This window comes from Pinus tabuliformis, chromosome 9, assembly GCF_031772625.1.
Source record: "Pinus tabuliformis cultivar Carrire ecotype Pingquan chromosome 9, CPIR1, whole genome shotgun sequence".
NCBI classification, from domain to species: Eukaryota; Viridiplantae; Streptophyta; class Pinopsida; order Pinales; family Pinaceae; genus Pinus; species Pinus tabuliformis.
Window position 1 is genome coordinate 188,535,422 of NC_142307.1, and position 25,347 is coordinate 188,560,768.

Genomic DNA, 25,347 nt, shown 5'->3' on the forward strand with positions numbered 1-25,347 from the left:
TTCTCAGTCCTCGAGGGAACCGGTCAACTTGGGAGCACATGCAATGGACAACAAGCCTTTGGATGACTTCTGCATAGTTTCTGGGCTTAGTGTCTATTGTTTCCCTCAAGCTCTGCACAATTTCTAGATTGAAGCCAAGGTTGTCAGCTAGATCTGCGCAAATTTTGAGAGCAAGCCCAGTGATGGGTTGGTCTGCATAATTTTCAGGGGGAAGGTAGCCTACATTCTCTCTACAATTCTTGAGAGAATCTGGTTGCCTCGATACTCTCCACAATTCTGGAGAGCAAGGTTTGTTTCCCTCTAATTTTGCGCAATTCTCTAATTGATCACAAGAGCTAATTGAAAACCAAGCTACGGGATGTCATCTTGCAGGTGAAAGGAAAACAAGTTAGCGAACACAAGCGGTTCGAGGATTTCGACAAAGGAAATTAGAATAACATCACAACAAGGTAGGTAATCTCTCTCGTTCTACCTTTCAACTATAATATAGGAACATGTCTAGTTGATTGTCACTTCAGTTTATAGACCCACTCATTGGGCTAGAGGGATCGTCTCTAATTGGAGAGAGGATTAACCTTATTAACAAGGACCTTGCTCAAAGATCATCATGTACGCCAGGGTGACGAAGTGGTCTGATAGTTGTATTATAACTCCACATAAGTTGCACTTGGAGGACAACCTGCAATAGGTGTGCATAGAGGTTTTTGAAGGTGTCCATGCCCAACGCAAGCCAGGGAATTGCTGACGGGCACAAATTTCATCAAGAATGTAAGCGGGAATGAAGATATTTTCTTGCTGACCCTTGGGCAGATGTCGAGCATCTGCTGCTTGTCCCTTCAACTGGAGATCCAACATGTCGGGCCAATTTAAAGGTCTTCCTTCATTTGCCAGTTGATCAAACACAATCACCCAACTCTACAGGAAGGTTTTTGTGCTCTCTTGGCCATATAAGTGGCATGCGAAGATGACCAAGACCTGATAGGCCTTCTGCAATATCATTTTCTTGCATACTTGGTTGGTTATTGTCTTGAAATTAGATGGATCTTTCACCTATCTCTTCAAGATGTGTCTTGAGTTTGCACTGCTGCTAGGCCGGGTGAAGGGTGCATCCATTGTGACCACCGATTGTTGTAAGTGATACATCTCCTGAAAGTTCTCTAACCTGAAGGTAGAAAGTTCTATTCCACTGGCACTGCTCAACACCATTGTTTAGAGAACAGTATGTGAGACAATCCAATGGATCATGTCCATGCATGGAAACACGTGTTACCTTCATTTAACTTGGCACAAGCCATACTTGTGTATGTTTACATAGACACTGCAGTTCTCCAGATTATCCTCAAAGGTGATGAAATGATATCATTGATGTCCTTCCATTTGATTCTGGTCTCCTTGTCTATGGACAACTTAGTGTCTTCATAGATGGGCAAGCTCATAGACACTTGCTCGACCACATCTCTAGTTGCATTCTCAATGGTGTCCTTTGACCTTGCTCTCTTGGAAGCCATTGTACTTGTTATGTTGAGAGACTACTGAACACCTATGATACCTGGAGACAAAGCAACACTCATGGTAAGAAAATTTTCAGTTGAAAACTAAAAGCAACTTCAGGACTGACATGCAACACACCTAGGTGACTAACTCGGAAATTTTCACAATTTTCACTTGGAGGTTGGGAGACTGGCTACCAGAATTACGCAGACAATAGTCCAAATTGCCATTGAGCTGACTGACTGATGAAACTGCGGAGAGCACAGTCAAACTTGGCTTGTTGAGGACTGAAACTATGTAATGCATTATTTCAGTCAGCATGAATGCATCCTAGGAAAATTGCATTGCGCAATTCTAGGGGCCAACTGAGGCACTGTCTCTCAGAATTGTGCAGATCACACTCTGGGAGGCTAGTGTGAGGCAAGCTCTGTGCAATTTCTAGGAGCAAGGCAAGGCCTTTCATCCTAGAAATGTGCAGTGCAAGTCGGGCAAGACAAGGTCCGAGCCAAGGCAGTTAAGACCTGCCAAAGGGTGACTGAAAACAATAATGAATGAATGCATGTGTGAAGCTTAGTGCATACATGAGTGAATGAACATGCATGCAATTAGTGAGTGCAAGATTCAGTAAAATGGGAAAAATAACTAAGTGTGTGAAGCGAGTCGCCACAACGACGACTATTAGTGCAGAAACAATGTCATGCATGTGACAACAAGGAGATGCAATGGAAAACTTGAAACAATGCTTCTACAAGCTAACATGCATTAAAAAAACAGCAAGCATTCAATGAAACAAAGCAAACAACACTCACATAAAACGAAACATAAAAACGACAGAAAAGCAGCAAAAGACATGAAAAGCGGACTTTCTCAGAAATAGTTGAGTTGAGTGTGATGGATGATCCTAAATGCATTCAGGGTGCCAAAGCTCCAAGATTGAAGTGAAGAATGAGCTCTCAAGCATCGAATAAATAGTTTTTACAGGATCAAGGCTTATGGCACGCATGCCACAAATATGGGAAAAAAACGACACATGGCGGGAGGTTTCTAAGACAATGTTTGCATGTAATCCCCAACTACTAAAAATAGATCCCTAAAATCTAGGGATTCTTTTTCTTTTTCAGGAAAAATATGCCCATGCATGCAAAGTAATATTTCTCAGTCCTCAAGGGAATTGGTCAACTTGGGAGCACATGCAATGGACAACAAGTCTCTGGATTACTTCTGCACAGTTTCTGGGCTGAGTGTCTCTTGTTTCCCTCAAGCTCTGCACAATTTCTGGATTGAAGCCAAGGTTGTTAGCTAGATCTGCGCAAATTTTGAGAGCAAGCCCAGTGATGGGTTGGTCTGCGTAATTTTCAGGGGGAAGGTAGCCTACATTCTCTCTGCAATTCTTGAGAGAATCCGGATGCCTTGATACTCTGCACAATTCTCGAGAGCAAGGTTGGTTTCCCTCTAATTCTGCGCAATTCTCTAATTGAGCACAAGAGCGAGTTGAAAACCAAGCTACGGGATGTCATCTTGCGGGTGAAAGGCAAACAAGTTAGCGAACACAAGCTGATAAGCCAAAGAAACTCAACTGAAAGCATATGTATCTGGGCAGTGCAAGACATGCTGCTAAGGATGGTTGGTAGGGAGGCTCCAAAACGAAGCAAAGGAAAAATTTTGGAGGAAGGTTGTAGCTGCTACAACAGGTTAGCTCATTAAAAATTCCCAAGGGTGAGCTCGGTTGGTCGAGTTCCCGTTGCTAAGTACCCCATCAGTTGGGATGTCACGGGGTCAAATATCCTCGAAGCCGTTCGGGTTAGGCCTTGCCTGTTTGGTCGACAAGTAGATCTCTTCAGGTTGATGTGCCGAGATTTTCCATGTGGATGTAGCAGTCACCCAGTGTCCGTTAAACACCCTTAAAAAATATAAGACAAAGATTAACTAAAATCAATATAATAACATTATTAATTTAAGTCTAATATTGTAGGTTTTTTAAATCTCAAAAAAGAAGTAAAATATAAATATATTAATAAATGTGAAAATATCATATCTTAATTATTTTACAAAAATAATAAGTTAAAAAATAATAGATTAAAAAAACATAAAAATAAAAATACTTTTAATGAAATCAAAACTTTGAATTTCATTTGTCTTAAATATACTTAATTATTAATATGATATAATAAGTTATTCATATAATTAGAACTATGCATATTTACTATTTACTGGAAAATAATTAAAATATTAATAATAATGTTATTAATCTAAGTTTAATATTCTACTTTGTAAATTGCAAGCACAAGCAAAATATGAAAATCAAAACAAATGGGGCGTTTAGCATGAAACCATTTAAAAAATAGACATGTATTGTTTGGACTTTTTGTGATGTCTTATATTGACATCAGTTAATTATTTATTGTTATGAGAAATTTTCAACTAACATTATTTATATTGATGAAAGTATGTTTCATGATAACGTATATGTCTATCTCATTTCAATAAATTATTTTGATAAATTATCATTAAAATCATAATGAGCATGGATTATACCCATCCTTAACCTGACTATTTTTATTAACGGAATGTTCCACACTTCTTTAATATAACAAAGCTATATTATATTACTTTATAATTATTCCAAAAAAATCCGTATAATGTTATATATTATATTTATTTAATTTGTGATGAGATAAGATGAATGATAACTTATAATATTTTAATTTTCAGTTTTGTAACTGTATGTATATTTTTAATTTTTAATTCGGAAAATTTTGTTGTATGTTGACTTTTGGAAGTTAACATGGACAATAGCATGTAAGGTTTAATTTTTAATTGTGTATTTGCCCGTATATTTTTCATTTCGCGGTGAGAGAAATTTTTTGGGTACTAGGTTGACTTTTGTATAACGCAATTAAGTCGGGTCGGTTTCGCTCTCACATGAAAATGAAATGAAAAAATACTTCGGATATGCCTGTAGTTGCGTCCGAAGACATTTTAATGGGAGCGATAAATCTGAAGGGAGACAAATATCTGGTCGACGGTGTATATATATACGTTTAGTTAAGGGGAAGAATATATATATATATATGTGTGTGTTTAGGTGGAGTTTAAATTGGGTCAGTTTTGAATGGGAGACTAGTTCTATTTTTAAGTGGAACGTTTTTTTTTAAATTTTTAAATTGTATGGTTTGTTAGCTGTCATTTTTATTTTCAATTTATTTTGTAAGATGTGAATTTAAAATATAATTAGTTTAGATTTATTTTAAATTTTTAAAGTTTAGTTTTTTTTTTTTAGGGGATTTTTTTTTTTTTTGAGTTTGATAGATCTAGAATTAAGATAAATTTAGGCTTAAGCTTAGTGTATATAGATGGTTAAAACATGAAATTAAAAAAAACTAATGAAAGTAAATTAACTATTTTACCTTAAATTTATTACATATAAAGAGAAAAATAAATAAATAAATAAATATATATATATATATATATATATATATATATATATATATATATATGAATATATGACATAAAAATATTAAACTCCCAAGAATAAATTAACTATTTTATCTCAAATTTATCTTAATTATTAACTTTATTATTTTATTTTTTTTAATTTAATTTTATTTATTTTTTTAATTTAATTTAAACCCATCAAAATATTTACCCAACATAAAAAATGACATTATAACATTTTTTAACATATATTAAACTATACAAAACTCTTATCAACCTCATAAAACACTGAACTTCATATAAAATAATTATTTTATTTCTCATAAATAAATTAATATATAAAAGTATCATATCTTATTCCCACCGTGAGACCCTTTCCATTAAAATTTGAACTTAAAACCCTAAATAAACTAACTATTCTATATATATACCTCCCACCTTTAAACCCGTTCCATAAAACTTGAACTAAAACGCTAAACAAATAAATTGTTTTATATCAAAATATATATATATATATATATATATATATATAAAATGCGAATTTTATAATTATATATATACAGTGTTTATCGAGAAAATATATGTAAATGTATATGTTACAGAGAAGTTTTCGGTCAAGCGAAGCGTAGGGAACTGGACGGAGATTCGTTCAAGGTTAGTTCTCGGTTCTATCGAGTGAGAGCCAAGTAATGTGAGGATCTCAAACATCTTTACTTTCGTCAAATCAAGTACGTTATTTTGCCGCCTTTACAAGTTTCGGGACGTGTTTTGCTGCTAGAATCGGAGAATGGCCACAAACCATAGGTTCGATCTGTGAATTTTAGCCTGACATCGAATTCGCGGTAAAAATTTAACTGGAGTTCGACGAATGGAGAGCTTTTCTATTCGGATTTTTGTCAAAATTTGCACTTAAACTTCAGTATTTGAGATGAAATTGGCCATGGCGCTTTAGGTTGCTAAATATCGCTAAAGATTTCCGAAGGATTCTCGATATGGCAGTTAACGTACTTAGATCTGTCGTATTTTCCTTTTGCCGATATTCCCGATTTATTTTCTCAACAGCTTAGCTTACTTTTAGAAGACTTTGTGGCCATGGCTTTTGAGTTGAACCATTACCAATTTTTCAATGATTTCTAATTTCGAGGATTTAGTTTCCTGTTTTGAGATTGAAGGCTCTGGCTTCGCTATTATTGAGTTTCTTTCGTCTTTGGATGCAGTTTGATGCCGTTGACTGTAAGTTGCTAGGCTTCATAAATTTCTATCGAAAATGATTAATCTTGCTTCATTTTCGCATCGTTTTCTGAATTCTTTGATCCAGCTCAAGATTATTCTGAAGTACTTGCGATTCTCATGACTAGTTTCGCTGTTACCTTTACTACAGCTGGAGCGTTTGCTCTGAACTATTTTTCCAAATCTGCCCGGCTGACGAAAATAGCTTGTTTTTCAAATGTTTAGGCTCTTGTATATTTGCTTGTTTTTCATGTTTAATTTCACTTGTTCTGTTTCCTTCTCTTCTGCAATGAGTCGACAAAAGTGCGAGCTTTAATAAATTGCACTTTGTGTTGAGCAGTGGAAAAATATTTTCTGAAGAAAGCTTGGAAGCAAGGCCGGAGTCATGGCGAGAAATCAACTGGAAGTCTTAAATGCGTTGGACGTGGCAAAAACACAATGGTACCACTTTAGTGCAATCGTTATTGCAGGGATGGGCTTCTTCACGGATGCCTATGACTTGTTCTGCATCTCCACCGTCACCAAGCTCCTTGGGAAGGATTTATTACTTCGATAACAACGGTCCGGGTATCCTACCTGTGAATGTCACGGCTGCGGTGAACGGAGTGGCCTTATGCGGAACACTTGCCGGGCAACTTTTCTTTGGTTGGCTGGGTGACAAAATGGGACGAAGGAAAGTCTATGGAATAACGCTCATGCTCATGGTCCTTGCCTCCATAGCATCAGGCCTTCCTTTCAGCAGAACGCCGAAAGCCGTTATGATAACGCTCTGCTTTTTCAGATTCTGGCTGGGCTTCGGCATCGGCGGAGATTATCCTTTATCCGCTACTATTATGTCGGAGTATGCCAACAAGAAAACCCGAGGGGGCTTCATCGCGGCGGTGTTTGCTATGCAAGGATTCGGGATTCTCGCCGGCGGTGCCGTGGCCATTATCGTCTCAGCAGCATTCAAACGTGGATACAAGGACAATCCTGTAGGCAGTACCACCGGTAAACCCGATTATGTATGGCGAATCATTCTTATGGTGGGGGCCATTCCAGCTGCGTTGACATACTATTGGCGAATGAAAATGCCCGAAACAGCTCGCTTCACCGCCCTCGTCGCTAAAGACGAAAAAAGAGCTGCGGCTGACATGTCCAGGGTTCTTCAGGTTGAAATCCAGGTAGACCCACAGAAGGTTGAAGAGATTCGACGGAATGAGCCGAGTTTCAGTTTATTTTCCAAAGAGTTCGCAAGGCGACACGGGTGGCATCTACTGGGAACTACAAGCACATGGTTTCTGTTTGACATCGCGTTCTACAGCCAAAATCTATTCCAAAAGGACATCTTCACGGCTGTGGGATGGCTTCCCCCACCCCACTCAATGAACGCAATAGAAGAAGTTTATCGAATAGCAAGAGCGCAGTCGATTATTGCACTGTGCTCGACAGTCCCAGGCTACTGGTTCACGGTCGCTTTCGTCGACCACATGGGAAGAAAAGCAATTCAGCTAATGGGATTCTTTTCCATGACTGTCTTCATGTTCGCGCTTGCTATTCCATACTACCACTGGCGAGGAACTAAATGTGACAGCGGATTCTGCGGCGGCAATCACATAGCCTTTCTCGTGCTCTACGCCTTCACCTTCTTCTTCTCAAACTTTGGTCCAAACGCCACCACTTTCATCGTGCCGGCGGAAATTTTCCCGGCAAGAATTCGTTCAACATGTCACGGCATATCGGCAGCAGCAGGCAAAGCAGGAGCCATAATCGGAGCCTTAGGTTTTGTCTACGCCGCAGAGAGCACTCATATAGGTGAAGTCGACAAAGGGTACCACAAGGGTATTGGCATAAAGAATACTTTGATGATATTAGGAGTAACAAATGCTCTCGGTTTTCTTTTCACGTTCCTGATCCCTGAAACAAAGGGAAAATCCTTGGAAGAGCTCTCCCGGGAGAACGAGGAAGAGGAGACCACAGGAATTGAACTCGAACACACCCATTCAGCGCGCAGAAACGTCGCACCAATCAAATAGCTGGAAACACTTAATTTACAGGTACTAAGTTGTATGGAATCATTTTGCTAGTGTTTGCAATAAGCTGGTATAGTCCGCAGCAATACTAGAATTTTGTACAGAACAAATATTGGATGCGCATTTTAGGCTTAGAGTGTCCTAATTTTCCCATTCTATCCCGTGTACAATATATATTACGGGATCAATGTCGGAAGCTAAATTGTGAGTGTTTCATTGCTTTCCATTTGTAAAGCACACAAATAGTTTCATGTGCAGAATTATTAAGCTGAGCTGATGTTTCAGGTTTGTCGTTTGGAATTCAAAATCTTCCACATAATATTATTTTCGCCATTCTATATTTGTGACGAGATTTGTGTATTAGTCTTTACATGCTCCATAGGTTTATTTAGCCTCGATGCATGCAACTCAGTTTTTAAGCCATTTTCTATCCATAGGTTTATTTAGCCTCGATGCATGCAACTCAGTTTTTAAGCCATTTTCTATTGAAAAATTAAGGTTATGTTTTTAAATAATCATTTTACCTGGAGTATATTTTAACCTCTTTTTACTTGGCTAGGAGCTTGTTTTTTTCTGGAGTAAGGAAATAGGTTAATCGTCCAAAGATTAGAGCCATTTGGCAGGAATGAAACTCTGTCCCTTATGAATGACCAATAGGTCTTCTTTGAATAATAGTGACGAGTCAATCTGTAATAGCAAATCAATGAGAGTGATGAGTTAAAGTGCATATAGCAAACCAATGATAGTAACATTCAACCTACATTCATTGGGAGATATCAAACCAATGATAGTTATCATATTTGACAACTAATGATAAGAGCTCTCACTATAATAAAGAAAATATTTTATAGGGCATTGTCTACTCGCTACTCAAATTCCCCAGTAATTCATTATTTCTTTTTCAAAAAATCAGAATGCTAAAATGTTTGAATCATTTTTTTATGGTGGAAATAGATTCAGCCTCATGAAGAACAGTTGGGGCACCCAAAATCTTGAAATTTGAAAGTTGTACCCAAATTTTCAAAAAATTCTACCTAATTTTATGATAATCTCACCTAAATTTCCATTATTTTCGAGACTAATTTATGGACTCTTTAAACTACTTTATTTTCTAATTATATTTATTTTTTATAATTTATTTAATTTTTCCCATTATAATTTATTAAAAAACAAAAGTATTTAACTTTTTAGTAATATTTAATATACACTAACTCTTTTTTTAAATTAATTTCCAAATTAATAATTTCTCTTATAATAAGAGGAAGATACTCCAAATTTCAAACCTCCATAATACTTTATAATAAATTTAATTATTACCGTGAGGTCATGCTACACATTTGCTTGTGAATTTTAGTACTTGATCTTTTGAGTCATTTTTCATTACCCTGTGCTGTGGCATTTTAATTATTTTCTTTAATCATTTTTACTTTTTCGAAATTGCAAATTAATTTGATACATACATAAGATAACAACTTAACCTGTAATTTTTATTTCCAATTTATGTTTAAAGAAGTTGCAACTTGATGTTATTTTAAACAAAAGTTAACCAGAATTGCATTTAGCAACATTATTTTCGAGAAAGGTGAATAGGTCATTGCTCATTCTATCGCAACCTATTTAAGACCTTAATGTAAGTGATCCCGATTTAAATATAATGCATCCTCTGTAAGATGGCATATGGAAGTTGTGTAAACCTACAACACTGACTAACCACATGTCCTCGCAACTTTACCATATTTGGTTGTTAACTTCTTGTTGAGGGGTAATGGATTGAATGATTGGAAGTTAAAACATTCACTTTGTTTAAGTTGGAATATATTATTGTAAGCATTGTATTTATTTTAGATATTATTTGGGATTTAACTGCGTTAATTAAGTCATTTATTTATAATCATTTCTATGAAAGGTAGTAGTAATTCACTAATTTTTCATGATTTATGAAAATAGTCCATTTAGAACTCATTGCATCTCGTGATGCTCACAGTGGTGAAGAAGTGGGATTGAAACTAGTGAAATGAATCACATAGTGTCAATCATCACTTCCGGGGCTTGCACCTGGTAACCAGGCCTTCTCGAAAAGTCACCCATCCCAAATAGTCTTTGTTTATACTTAGTGTTTAAGTTCATTGTATAAAGCTTGAGCTCAATCAACACTTTTGAGGCTTTAGAATATTCTGAAATTCCAAAGAAGAAATAAAGACCATTCCAATTATAGCAATAATATATCTATATAGTATTGTTGGCATTGATTAATGACTCTTAAGAATAGGGAATGTTATTCGAGTGATTTTTTTCTCATTAATTTAACTTTAACCTTTATCAGATTTTTTTGACGTTACTATATTTTTTTCAAATTGATAATCAATTATTTTCTATTATTTATAATAGTTTTATTTTAAATGAAAAAAAAAAAAATATGAAACTAATAAATAATTCTTATAAAAAATTAATGCCTTAATCTATTATTATTTTCTTAATCAAAGTCTAATTACAATGAAGTTTTTAAGTCTTATAATTTACATTATGTAAAGTATTATAGGTGAAATCATGAATTATAATAACTTAAGAATTATCAAGGGTAAATTGATTTTTTTGAGTAAGTCAAGTTTACTATATTTAACTTTATTGAAATAGATAATTACTTGGTTTTTATTATTTATAATTCTTTTTTTGTTTGAAATAGAAAAAATAAAAATAAAAAAATAATAAATACATAAAAAAGCTTTGCTATATTTATTATTTGGAGTCCAAAATATAATTGCAATATCATGAATTATATTGAGTAGAGATTAATGATTATTTCTATATTGTTTATCTTCTTAATTTCAATCTTACTTTTTCACTTTCTACTTTTTAAATTCTATATGAGATAATAAATATTAAATAAAAATTACAGGGAAAATACATTCTAGGAGATGTTTTTGTAAATATTTCTATTATTATAAGATTAGACAAAGTGATCCAAAAAATTCATTATAACTAAAAAATATAAATCTAGATTCTAATAAAAGTTTTTTCATATTATGATTAAATTCATAAAATATATGTAGTATTTTTTATTATATTAATGTACAAGTGAGCAAAGTACTAAAATCCCAAAGTGAACATCAATAGTAGTATTATTTTAATCTTAGTTATAATAATTTATGCTATCAATTACTTTTACATAAAAGAAAAATAATAAACAACCCGCTGCATATTACACTTGTTTATATTTATTTAGATTTCCACAATCTTCCTAATATTGCTTAATAAAAAGGTCATGGAGGTGGCATAGTGGTAAAGTCGGCCTCGTCATGACGGACCGGTCTTGTGTTCGATCCTGAGCAAGGTCGTAGCTTGTCATGCGAGTAGTTAGTCTAAACCGAGCCAAGCCCACTACCTTTTACCCAGACGCTGGTGAACACTGAGACATTCAATGGTGACCCGACGGACTGACGGCGTTCGGCTCTGCCAGACGGTGGACAGCGCACCATCCCAAGTTCACTTGAAGCGAACGCAGGCCCGCCTGCATGCAACATTAAATGGCCACTCAGGCCAAGATCCGGACGCAGTTGGCCATAGCATGGAGCCTTTCAACCCCTCTGTCTACCCTCCTTCCCTCAGCATCTGCCCACCCCATGCTGGAAATCCCTTCCGCAGAATTGTTACCGGGAGCCGCTGCTGGCTTCTTTGTTGTATTGACCTTGGAAATGGGCATCATTACTCCCATTCCAGGCATTGCCCTTTGAATCCTGCCTAGTCGCCTTCTGTTCATAATCTATTCCCCTTCCCGCTTTCTATCCTACTGAATTCCATTCGAACCACATTGATATGGTCCGTCACCAAATGAGGAGCCGTAGAGGAGGTACCCACGGTGGCAGCGCTCACCCACAAGCAGCGCAAAGCTCTGTACCTGCCTCACCACCTCCTCCCCATGAAAATTCTCCCCCTCCCAGCTCGCCTCACAGACATTATCCTCAAATGTGCAGTGGTCGGGGTCATGTGCAGGCTTCAATGGCTGAGCACAGAGATTTCTGGCTTCATACAGCCACTTTTCCTTTGCATCCCAGTTCGGTCCCTCACTCGACTCAATTCAGGTTCCAAAGCAGCCTAAACAAGCCCATCATAACAACTAATGTCACCATTGTATTCTCTGAAGAAAGTGAGCAGCACAGCGCTCAGGTGAGAAACTCTGAAGCGCAACTTCAGGAGGAGCACAGTCATGGAGTTGGTCGTGGTTCTGAGCAGCTCCCGAAGGAAGAAGGCAGGGGAATTAGGCGTGGCAGACTGCATGCAGAAGGAGAACACGCTGGCGACATTCGGCAACCAGGTGGCAGCTCAGTCGGAGCTTCTATTACGATGGCTATAGCCGGCAGTTCGAGCGGCACCCTGCCTGCGAGGGAGCCTCCAGGTGGCACAGCGGAAGGCGACGTGGCAGAGGAGGATGAAGATTGGGATCGGTATGCTTGCCCCATTGTCGAGGAGACACATGACCAGGATGGACCCAAGTGAAGCCATGTGGCATCCGCTGCCACCCACGCGCCATCTCAGATTTCTGTCGCTGACTGGTTTGATCCAATCACTTGTTTTTTTTTTTGTCTAAATGATAAGCGGGTATGTCATATTTCCAACTGCATCAGGTGGTGTTGTGTCAAAACTACTTCTGGTTTTTGCTTTAGGGTTGGGACCAGGTCATTTGTATGGTTTTCCTTCGGTGTTGGGTCCAGGACATATGTATGGTTTTTTCTATGTCAAACTGGTTTCCCCAAATATGGGGCAGTTTAGATACTCATGATGAACTTCGATGACAACGGTTGAGGCTGAGGCCTCTTTGTAATTTTATTTTTTGTTCCTTTTAATAGAATTAGCCTTACACAAAAAAATAAATAAATAAATATTGCCTAATAAAACCAAGTGTATCGTTATTATAATAAAATGGACAAGTCTACCCAAGGAGGAATTTCCCGGACGACCATTTTTGGCTGGAATCCGGGGAAAAGAAATTCAGCAAATTTCGTAGAAGCGATGTTTAAATCATGTTTTTGAAGATGGAAATGGATTTAACACCATCAAAAACTTTTGGAGCCCCGAAAATCTTGAAATTTAACAACTGTAGTCTGGATTTATAAAAATCCCTACCCAAATTAATCAACATATTGCCCAATTTTTCATAATTTTCAAGGCAAAAAAACACCCCATTTAAAATACTACCAATAAAATACCATGGTGTTGTTTTACACTTGTTTAGAATACGACCAATAAAATACTACGGTGTTGTTTTACACTTAGTTTATATTTATTTAGATTTCCACAATCTTCATAATATTGATATGCCGAACAAAAACAGGCGTATCGTTATTACAATAAAATACTATGGTGTTGTTTCTGATGTTGTCATAGACCGCAATTCTTTTGGAAAAATCAAAGTATTTACGACAATGAACCCATCGTTCTTGGGTTGATGTACTTTGTGTCAATTTTTATGGCGAGAATTATGATTTGTATTATTAATTTCAATACACATCATAGTTGCGGTGGTTCTTACATTAAGAACCTTTAAATCCATTATATATGTTGAAAAAATGAATGGGGAATATAGAGGTAGTGTTTTGTGCAGAGTGTAGAAATGTTATTTCAATATATTAAAATATTTATACTAAATCATTTATTGTTGAAATGTTAAAATGTTACATGCAAATATTAAAATAAAATATATATTGTTAATTTATATGATTTTTTTAATGATAAGTAATGTTAATGTTATATATTTTATGGTGTATTTTTGTATATATATATATATATATATATAGATAGATATATAAATATTAGATATATATAGATATATATATAAATATTAATATTACAATTATAATAATATTTTATAATTATATTTGATTTATTACAAATTTTATCGGGTTTGAAATGTTTTGATTTTGAAATATTAGTGATGATGAATGTATTAAGAAAAAATATTTATTTGTTAGAATGATTTTGTTAGAATGATTTTGTTTTTAGGTAGATTTTTTTATTTAATAAAATTTATATGGGAGTTGTTCGACTTAATTTTTTCTTCTAATAATTATTTATGGTTTTAAGGTTAATTTCGGGTTAATAATGTGGTTATTTTTGTAAACCAAACCATAGTCTTTATAAACAAATCTAAATGTAACAATTTTAGAGGAATTAACCTTGTCACATTCCAAGAATCGTTGGTTAACAAAACATCAATTCACTCTCTTATTTTATTGCTTCAGTTTCTAGATCAAACGTCTTTTCGAACTCAATCGCCAATTAGTTATTGTTGACTTAAAAAAAAATTGGCCTACAACATGCGAACAATTGTAGTTTTTCTTATGTAGCACCTTTCTTCATTAACAAATTCAGCGACTTTCTTATTCTCATCCACTTATGGAAGTCGTATCATCCAATTTTTCTCCTTGGAAAATTTTTAATTAAATCTTTTTAAAACTATAGATGGATATTTTATATTTTGTACTATATTAATCACCATGAGGTAGACATACCATAGTGTTCTAAACATTATAAATATTTTTACTTTTGTAGTTTATAATATGATGATTCTCAACTCCAATATGCATGAGTTACTATAGGGGTTACAGTACAAAAGTGGGGAAAGGTAAGGGGTATAAGGAATTCCTTTATTAATCCTATAAAGGTAAGGGGTATAAGGTATTCCTTTATTAATCCTATATCTATCCTACTCTGTCATATTCACCTAATTTAAGTTATGAATATTGGAGGAAACCAATTTCTATATTTAACCATCACTCTTATACTTTAGCAAGGTGTGCCACCTTCATTCATGGAAAAAGATGAATTAATGAAGGGAACTTCTTATTGGGGAAATGCATGAGAAAATTCGAATATGAGGTTCAACATGATGGGAAAGGGGAAGAAAATATATTTTTTGAAGAGAAGTAAATGAAAAAAACAAAGTTTCATGAGTATATAGTTCAAACCAAGTATGAAAATATAAGGAGATACCTATTAAAATAGTTATAAATCTAGGACAATTTGCAAGAATTTTTGTGGCATCAATGGTTTGTTCTTTGAAAAGCATGAAAAGAAGATACTTCGACGAATCAAGAAGTATATGAGGAATTATTTTGGGTGGTGAGAGGCAAGGAATGTTGGTGCTCTATCCTTGCAAAAATTGGCAGTGGAAGTTATTCTGGTTATCATGATCTAGCTAGGGGGTGGAAATCTACAATACAATTGCCTATGGTTGGGTGTAAATTGCTTAGTTTGCTTGTCATTGTTGGTCATTTTCTTTGCATTCAAATAATTTCTATTTCTATCTCTATCAATTTTTTTACAATATTTTGGTTACCAATTTTGGATATGTTATGGACAAACTTATGGAAATATTTTGTATATTTTCAATTACTAAACTTGTAAAATTTTATGTACTTTGTTAGAAGTAATCCATACTCTATAAGTTTATATTTCCCTCTTTGTATTATCTATAGAATTGAAGAAATAGAATGATGATATCATGTTATGTATTTCTTCTCTTTTTGGTATGGTATTTCATTTATGAACTAGAGGTATTTATTCTTGGTAGCTATAAGAAATTTATGTCTATCTTCCATGTGATATGAGTATAATACTTTGTAAATCATGAGTATTTGAACACAAAAGTTTATATATGTACATCTATTATAAAGAGATTTTATAATATTAATTTTCATATACAATATTTTGTTTTAACAATAGCCCTAAAACAAACTAAAGAGGAATTGCCAAAAAAGACGAGAGTTTTAGAAAGTGAGTTGTTGTAATGTATTTTCAACAACAAATAACAGATTTGCAGAAGTAAAAAAAAAATTGTCACCACTACAATAAGAAGTAGCCACAAAATAGTTTCAACAACGAACAACTACAAATTTGTTGCGGCAACTCTTCAAACAACAACGTACAAATTTGTTGCGGCAACTCTTCAAACAACAACGTAATAGGTCCTTCGGCAACCTTGTTACATTACATAACCGGTCAAACAACATAATGTTCCCAAAACACATTCCTTGGTGGACTCAAAAACTATTTTGAAACTGGTTCAAATAAATTTCACCTTACATTCAAATTTGAATAAGTATTCCGTTTTGATATACAATTTTAGCGTAATTTCTTTGTTTAATTTTGCACATTGTTTAAATTAACACCATTGTTAATTTAACTTTTCCTTAACAGTGAAAATTTTGCAACAAAATAACACTCTATATAACTGGATTTTGATACCGATCTAAATTGCACTAGCACCAATATCATCAATCCATCCAACAAACAACTGTGTCTAAATTCAATTCACACATTATTTCATTAACAATAATCTGGGGAAGATAAAATTTAAGTCGTTTTATTGGACAAAGCTTGCAAGGTCTGTGCCATGATTTAGTTTTCTCAAAAACTTTTGAGACATTGAATTTTGCAATCGCATCAAATTTATAGTTTTAAAAATATCCATTTTTGTCGCTATGATCATAGCATAGAAAACTAAACCAATGAAATAATGTGTGAATTTATAAATAAACTCCATTAGAAGAAAAATGCTATAGATTCCCCCTTTGGTTCCAATCGTCCAATGGAAAAGTAATTTTGGCATCAAATTCCCATTTGAAAAAGAGAATGCAAGGTGGCCTCTTACCACATGACGCATTCCAGGTTAAACCTCATGTCCCGGTTGATTTCATTAGGATCAATGCCATTCACTTATAGAGACCATAACCACCCATCATAGTTAGTCATAGCTATAGATAGTCAAAGGCATACAGTTAGAGCCAAGAGTCATAGCAGGAGCCATATTGCCTCCCTCTCTCCGGTCTAGTGGTAAGTACTCCCCTCTGGTCTAGTGAAAAGGCCTTATCTCTCACATGGCAGAAATATCTTATCTTCTGGTGGGTACTTTGAATGGGTAGAGGTAGTTTTATACATGCATTAAGATACGAAGGTTGGGGAAGAAGAGATTGATTCAGAAGGAGAGAACATATTCAACATGTACAAATCCTTCACGCAGAAGTCTTCCAACATATTCAAATGATGATCCACTTTGCCCATTCCATTCCAAAGAAAAAAACGCCCAGATCTTACACAGGCGTGGATACAGAGATTGTGGTCCCAAATTTGCTCCCACTTCACCTCACTCACAAACATTCTTCAGTTAAATGGCTAACTAATTTGAAATAAATTCAACTTGCAATCCCACCACTTTCAAATTTCAAATTGAATCAGATGGATCATGGCATGGTAGATCCATAGATGGTGGCGGATGGATGTCATAGATGGTGGCGGATGGATGTCAGATGTTGGCAAATAATGGAAGATAGCAACAAAGTCGGTTTGAGGAGACAGACAAAGCGTCCGGGAGACGGAGACGAAGATGGATGGCTCAAACAGAGTTGACGGGGATTGGCCGAAGTAGTCTGCCCAGTGACTGGACGACACAAATCAAAGGGCCTTCCATGGATTAATCCTAAATTGTGCTCATGACTTGTCCCCACGAGTACACTAGCATGATAGTTTCTTGGGAGAAGTGTTCAAAATAATAATAAAGAATATATTTATCATTTAATAATTTGGTGAATAAAACAACCGTGTCTTTTCCTCCTCCTTCTAAAATTTATTAATTTGGTAATTCATTCAAATATATAATATTTTTATATTTATGTATAAATTAATATCTTATTCGTTGTGGACCAACTTTAACATGGATCAACATAATTACCGAAACCATCCTTCTCATGAAACTTTATGATCCAAACATTGGTCAATAAAAGAAACGTGTGTTTTGCTTCTTCTAAAATTTATTAGTCCCTGCATGGGACTCTTAGAAATCGATTGTGCGTTGACCGCGTATTAATCTCTTGTTTGACCCAAAAATATCGCTGTGCATCACAACTTTAACCAAAGTTTTCATAGCAGAAAATAATATAAATTTATTATGTAATTTTTGATTGGACAACAAAGTTGGGGGTCTTATTGCGGGCTTCGCAGCTTTCAAGACATTATATTCGGCGTAAAAATAAGATATCCAAAGTTTTCGGAGATGAAAAGTTTTTGTTATCCAAAGTTTCCTCATATTGCCGAGCTGAACATTTTATCAAAATCACAACTTAGTTTGTCCTAAGTTTTTGGTACATGTTCTCCATGTCCTGCATGCAGTGTCGTGCATCCTGCAAATGCCAGCTGTTTGCATATGCAGAGGCGTCCACGGTGGTCTACAAATGCCTTGTCCGGAGTCCGGAGTAAGTTCAGAGCAGAGAGTGTCGAGCAGCTAATTCTCCGGAGTAACAACAACCCAAGGAGCAAGTAGAAATGCAGAAAATTTATCTCTGGCTACAGTCCCATTTACATATGCATCGAATGCAACCGCAGAGCAAGTAATGGAAAGAATTTTATCACAATCTGTAAGTTTCTCTTGATCTTTTGTACTTCTGTACATTAAGCTTTGTTTTTCTTCAACATTTGTATAACTCTGGTGCAAGATCCGTCATTGTCCTTGTAATTTAGATTGTGTTTAGTCAAAGAACGAGTATTTGGTAAGAGCATTTATTTACGCTCAGTCAGCGGAAATAGAAACCCCTCTATGTCAAACAAACTAATCAGTTTAATACTAGACTATAAGCCAATACTCTTAGCAAATGCTAGCTTCAAGCAGTAATGTGGATCTAGGCAGGTTGCTTCTGTTTTTCTGTGGCAATCGGATTTGTCTATTCATTAGCACAGCCAGATGTTTCGAATGTTTGCTTGTTTGATGCATAACGAACTGTATAAGCTCCTTCTGATGTAATGTTTTAGCGATTCTCGATATACACAATTTATCAATTGAAAATGTTAAGGTATATATGCAGTGAAACTACCTGGTAAGGTATGTTGTCTGCTGGTGGTCTAATGCTTATTGTTGTGTCAAACAAGGTTCTAATAGAATGCTCCATGTGGTGGTTGCATTACGGAGTGATTGGTATAGATTATAAATATTGGCAGTTGTAGATTGAAATTGCTTTCGATTGAATGAAAATTATTAGAACTACGACCTTTTTGGTTTCCACCCACTAATCCTGTTACTTAGCTGTGGAATCTGAACCATTAATTGTCTTTTTATTCACACAAGTGTATTCTAGACCCTTTTTCCTTAAAACCTGACGATAAATAAGTAATTTAGCCATTGTTGGTATTCCGTGCTGGTTCTGTCAAAAAAATTAAGGCAATGTCTCGAAACTATAATGAGGAAAAAATAACACTATACTGGCCACAGGGTGCCAAGCATGTATGCTAATTACTGCTCAAGTAACTGTTCCGTGTCAAGAGGCACTTGTTGCATTATCTGTTTGTCTTGCCACTTCCGCAGCGCAACACCCCCGTAGAGTGCACCGATATCTGCAGTCTTTCTCAAAGCTCTTTACTGCTTGCATAAGGTTATACTGTCTTTAAGGGGTTTTTCATTATTTATGACATAACATGTGTCTTTATTCTTTTTAGAGGATATAATAGTGTAAATAAGAAGATGCAAGGGCATCTTCACACCCTTAAGAATAAGTGGGAAAGTTGAATAGAAATATATAATTTATTTGAATGATGGTAAAAAATCATAAAAGGGAGTAACATATTTACAGTTGTGTGGGGATAGTAATTTGGATCCAAGTAGGCTTCCATTGTATCCTTACTTTGCAATCAGATTTCTTGTATTTGATGGGCTTAATGACATTTTCTGTGGATTAATTTGTCTGATTGATATGTACCTTGCATGCTTCAGCTGCTTTGATGTTTGAAATGATATCAATGTAGATTTAGGGTTAAATTGACTTTAAATACAACTAAGCTTACAAGTCTGATCTACATTTTTACTCGACTATGGAGTTTGAAGTATTAATTGTTGCCTTTATTTTTGTGTTTAGATTCCAAAGATCCTTTCTAGGTTTTTGTCAGAGCCTTTGATGTCAAGATTGTCATTATCTTTTGTATAGCTGTTTGTTGGAATCTCATGAATTAATTTCCTTCACAGGAACAATGCCATCTGACATCAAGAAAGAGTCTGCATAGCAGTGGTCCACTGAGTATCCGAAGTGTTGGCTCATTTAATGGGAGTCCTCCAGTTTCACCAAGGGGATCTGATGATTTCAAGGTATGTTATTTTACAATGTTTTCTGGAGCAGATCATGAAACCTAATAAATCATGTTTCTTGAATGTATTCAAAAATGAGTTTATCACCTCTATGTTTCCACACCTAGACAACAATTGTGCAAGAGAATTTTAGATATGTTATGTGGTTGACATTATCTTCTTCAAGCCTGGTTTACTGCAACAAGCTTTCAATTCTGATGTGTAGGTTTAGGTTCGTTATATGGTTCTTTGTTTCAATTTTTGTATTCTGCTACTGGGTACAGTTATGGTATTTACATTCAGCTTCCTTTACAATCGTTCTGGTTCTTATACATTTGAATGAAAAGTATAATAAATTTACAACGGAGAGCCTTACCTCTATCATTGCTTCAATCTTGGAACGCATTGGTGTTTTCATCCGTGCACAATGAAGATATTTTACCCTTTTTATGAATGTTTGATCTCTTTATAAAAATAGCTGGAAGATAAAAATATAAGCTTTTGATTCAAAGACTAGCAGGCGTTAGATATTCGACATTCCAATGAAAGCCATGAAGGTTCTGCGTGTTGAATGGAGTAGCTGTTATCCACCACAATAGGTCAACTTTGCCATTAAACATAAGAACAACTTTGCTATTGGGATTCTTGAATGTCTTAATATTATTTTCACTATATGGGTCACATTCCAGCTTCATTCTGGGAGTTTAAAATTTATATAAAATTTCTTTGAAACAACTAATGTCAAGAATTTTTATCTGGAGTGGCGGAGGGATTATTACAGCCCCCTTCTCTTTTTCCAGTCATGCCACCTGTTGGGTAGCTCATCTAGAGAGTGCTATGGTACTAGGATACCTAGTGTTTGCTTGAAGACTCTAACCCTGCAAATTTTAATTTATTGGCAGTTCTGTAAGACTGTCAACTCAACAAAAACACATTTTGGGGGAAAAACAGTAGGACGGTGGCTAAAAGATATAAAAGAGAAGAAAAAAGAAGAGACCCGGGTTCATAATGCACAAGTTCATGCTGCTATTTCAGTTGCTGGTGTAGCTTCTGCGGTTGCTGCAGTTGCAGCAGCAACTGCTACATCTTCTGGTAGTGGTGAGAGTAGTCAATCAAAGACAAGTATGGCAGTTGCATCCATACTTACCCAAAATTAAAATTTTAAAGTATTTCCCTGGCAGAATTAAGTATTAAGTAAGAAAGATGAAGGAGTATGTCAATTTTAACTGGCAGAGAGTGTGGAGCAGCTAGTTTGAGGAACAGAGGAGCAGAGAGCGTCCAGGGGAGGTTCACCTTTACAACTTGTAAGTTCCATTTTACAATGAGTTAATATTACTTTCCATGTTTACAACAGTTCCACCATTACAGTAGTTGTTTTTGTTCATGCCATTTCTTCGTCCAGTCTAAGTTCAGCCACTCGTCTTCCATAGTTAGTTCCTTAAGTTGAATATATTAGTTCCATTTCCATTTTAATTTTGGGATTTGTAGATAGTGTTTAAGGGCTTTTTTAATTGCGAAAAACTCTATTTGTTAGGATTATCCATAACTCACATTCGCAGAATTTACAGCAATAGGCTCTTACAGTGACTTATATATTGTGTTTCGTACCTTTATTAGAACATCTTTTTATCATAGAACCCAACACAAGGGAAGGCGGGGTCACAAGTTGAGATCTTCCCTATGATATGTTGTTTTGTAGGTTCTTTGTAGTGGCGAATGCAATTGCCTGTGGGTACACACTGTTTTCATTCATCTTCTCCGTAACCGGCAAATTTTCCTCCTCTACACTGTCAGCCTTTCTTCTCTCTGTCACCGATTTGGTAATGCCTTTTTCTTCTTCTTTGCTATGAAGGTGTGAAAGCTGCATTATAAATGTTGTTCAAATCTTGAATTGAATTTCATAATTGTGTGCAGGTGATGGTGGTGCTGGTATCGGCGGGGGTCTCTGCAGCGGCTGCCATTGCTTATGTCGGGTACAAAGGAAATTCTCATACTCAGTGGGGAAAACTCTGCGGCATATATGATCGCTTCTGCCACTCCATTAAAATTCAATATGCTGTAAGATATATCTGAAGGGTTGTTATACATGAATATCAATCGGGAGAAGGCAGCAAAATAGGCAACCAGAAGCAAAGTAGAAATAATAAGGGTGATAATTGAGAAGCTCATTCTCTCCAACCCAATCTAACAGACATAAGATAAACAAAGAAGTGAGTTTATGAGCGAAAATAGAGATTCATTTCTATATATCTCCTTAAATAATTTGTTATAAAAGGTTGTTGATTCACGATCTGTTAGATTTTTTTTTTTAAATTATTTGAATATTCATAGTGGTATTTGAAACGTGGACAACGTTAGCAAACGTGACGTAGAGCACTAGTGTTTTAGAATATAAAATCGCATGGTGTGTTTTAGAATATAAATTCATGTATAGCACATGAAGCTTTCTCATCAAATAACTAATGACTTTCGTTAGCAAACGATGGTTCTGCGTGGCTATTTGTTTTAATTCTTTTATTATAAATTATGACGAGTATATAAATTTAGTTGTTAAATAAAGTTAAGAAAATTACATTTTTTAAATTAATATTATTAATTATAAAAGCAATAGTTAGATATCTACATTTAAAGGAACTTGTTAGAAATTTTTTAATAGTGAAGATTATTCATCATTTTATTATATTTATTTTATAAATAAAATTATTTAAAATATTATTCGTAAATATTATATTTTATTAATATTATTTTTAATTTATAAATAAGCTTGCTTAAAATATTATGAGTCAATATCATACTTTATTAATATTAGGTGAGAAAAAATTATGATTCATTTCACATTTAATATATTGTAGATAAATATCCTAACATATGACTAATATTAGCAAGGAAATAATATTTCGATATTTATGGTTCTTATGCTGCATTTTACTATTGATAGTTCCCTATCTCTTTATTACTATTTAAAATTTTCCTATATTATGATTTATTTTGTCTAACATAATTATTATAAATATACTCTTAACATTTTCTTTTTCTTTTTAAATAAATCATATTTTATAACAATTTCTTAATTCTTTATCTCTATTCATTTTTTTTGCAATATTATAAATTTATTTAATATATTTAAAATTATTAAATACACTCTTAACTACTTTATAAATATATAATATCTTTATAGCAATTCTTAACCCTATCCTTTATAAATCTATTAAAATTTTGTAATTATAATTAGTTTATTTAATATAATGAAAACCTCCAACAACTACTTTATATTAAATATACTAATTCTTATTTTTTAGAGTTTTTTTTTTTAATTAATTATATAATTTTTTAATTAAACTCAAAAGTAAAAAACTTTTAAATTACTAAATATTTTATCAATATTTTGTAAAATTTAACTCTTTATTATTTATCTATAATTATAATTATTGATAATTAATTGAAATTTAAAAAATTATATTTTAATTTTTTTTATATATTAAAATATTTGAAAAATAATTTTATATTAAATTATTTATCAAATATATTATATATATAATAATTTATAGTTAAAAATTTATTTAAATAAAAATAATAAAGAAAAATATAATAAATTTATTAATTTTTAATTAATGAAAGTATACTATTCCCATATACTTATTTGAATATACCTACAATATTTTTTTACTCGTAACATTTCACACGCTCTTACATGAAGATCATGTTTTAGGGATTTTGAAAAATTTAAGTTATTGAGTAATAGGCCTAAACTACAAGGAAATATTATAACAATAAAATCACATTAGTATGTTAGTTTTTTTATTATCATAAAACCATCTATTTTTATGTCTTTCATTATGAACATCCAGTTCAACATCTTATATCATGTATTCCAGAATGAACGAGTTATGAATAACAAGTTCAACTCTTATATCATGTATTTCAGAATGAACAAATTATGAATAACAACTTCAGTGTCTTATATCATGTATTTGAGAATGAACAATTAATTCAGTAATTACATCATGTATTTCATAATGACCAACAAAGTTCAATGTCTTATATAGTGTATTGTATTTCAGAATGAACAATTAATTCAATAACTATATTGGATTTCCCATTCATGGTTATACCACCACTGCTTTGCCAACAATAGACAAGACATTTATTAAAAAATAAAAAAAATTACTTCCCTTACCATTTCAACATTGTACTCTGACCAATACAATTCGTTTAAAAACAAATCTGCAAAAATAATTTGAAAACAATTTCGACCAACATCTTTTTATTACAAAATAAAAAATTACTTTTACGATTTCAGTATTGTACTATGAATAATACAAATCGTTTAAAAATAATTTCGAAAGACCTTCTGGCAAACCCCGGCAGGGACTACCGGTTGCATGCAGGACTTGTTAATTTCGTAATTCATTCAAATATATAATATTTTTATATTTCTTTATAAATCAATATCTTATTAATTGTGGACCAACTTTAACATGGATCAACATAATCACCGAAACCATCCTTCTCATGAAACTTTCTGATCCAAACGTAGGGAATCATTAGGAGTTCGAGAAATTTGATTTAGTCATGTAGAGGAAGGATAGGAATACATATTATAACCTATGCTACTTTATTACCACAAATTATAAATTAGCAAAACTCCGAAGTTTTTTTTTTTTTAATTCCAAAAATAACCCACCTATTTTAATAACCAAACAATGTCAGACAGGGGAACCAAGATACTGATTGATACCAGTACATATCTAGATTCTAGATTAGTGGGGATCTGTGGGACCTCCCTCGCCACACGAGATCTTAACAGTAGATTCGTTCCTAGGACAAGAAACGATTTAGTGGACAACCTCCACTTTCCACAGGCTCTTCATCAAGACAACAAACATTGTCAAGTTTCTTCAGTGTCCCTCATTTAGCCTTAGATGTTAGGAGAGATGGGTTTGATCCTCAGACCAATTAGCTCCTAGATCTTCTCCGCCAAGGCCAAATGTTGATTTACTTCATGCATTGCATCATTTATAGGAGTCTGTTTGGTTCTCCCGCTTTGTATGGAAATCATTGTACTCAACCGTCCTTTTG

General features: G+C 34.2%; 1 pseudogene; it reads left to right on the forward strand.

The window, feature by feature from the left end:
• The first annotated feature begins 6,502 nt into the window (after positions 1–6,502).
• Positions 6,503–8,398, forward strand: LOC149147768 (low affinity inorganic phosphate transporter 1-like; annotated as a pseudogene).
• The last annotated feature ends 16,949 nt before the right edge of the window (positions 8,399–25,347 follow it).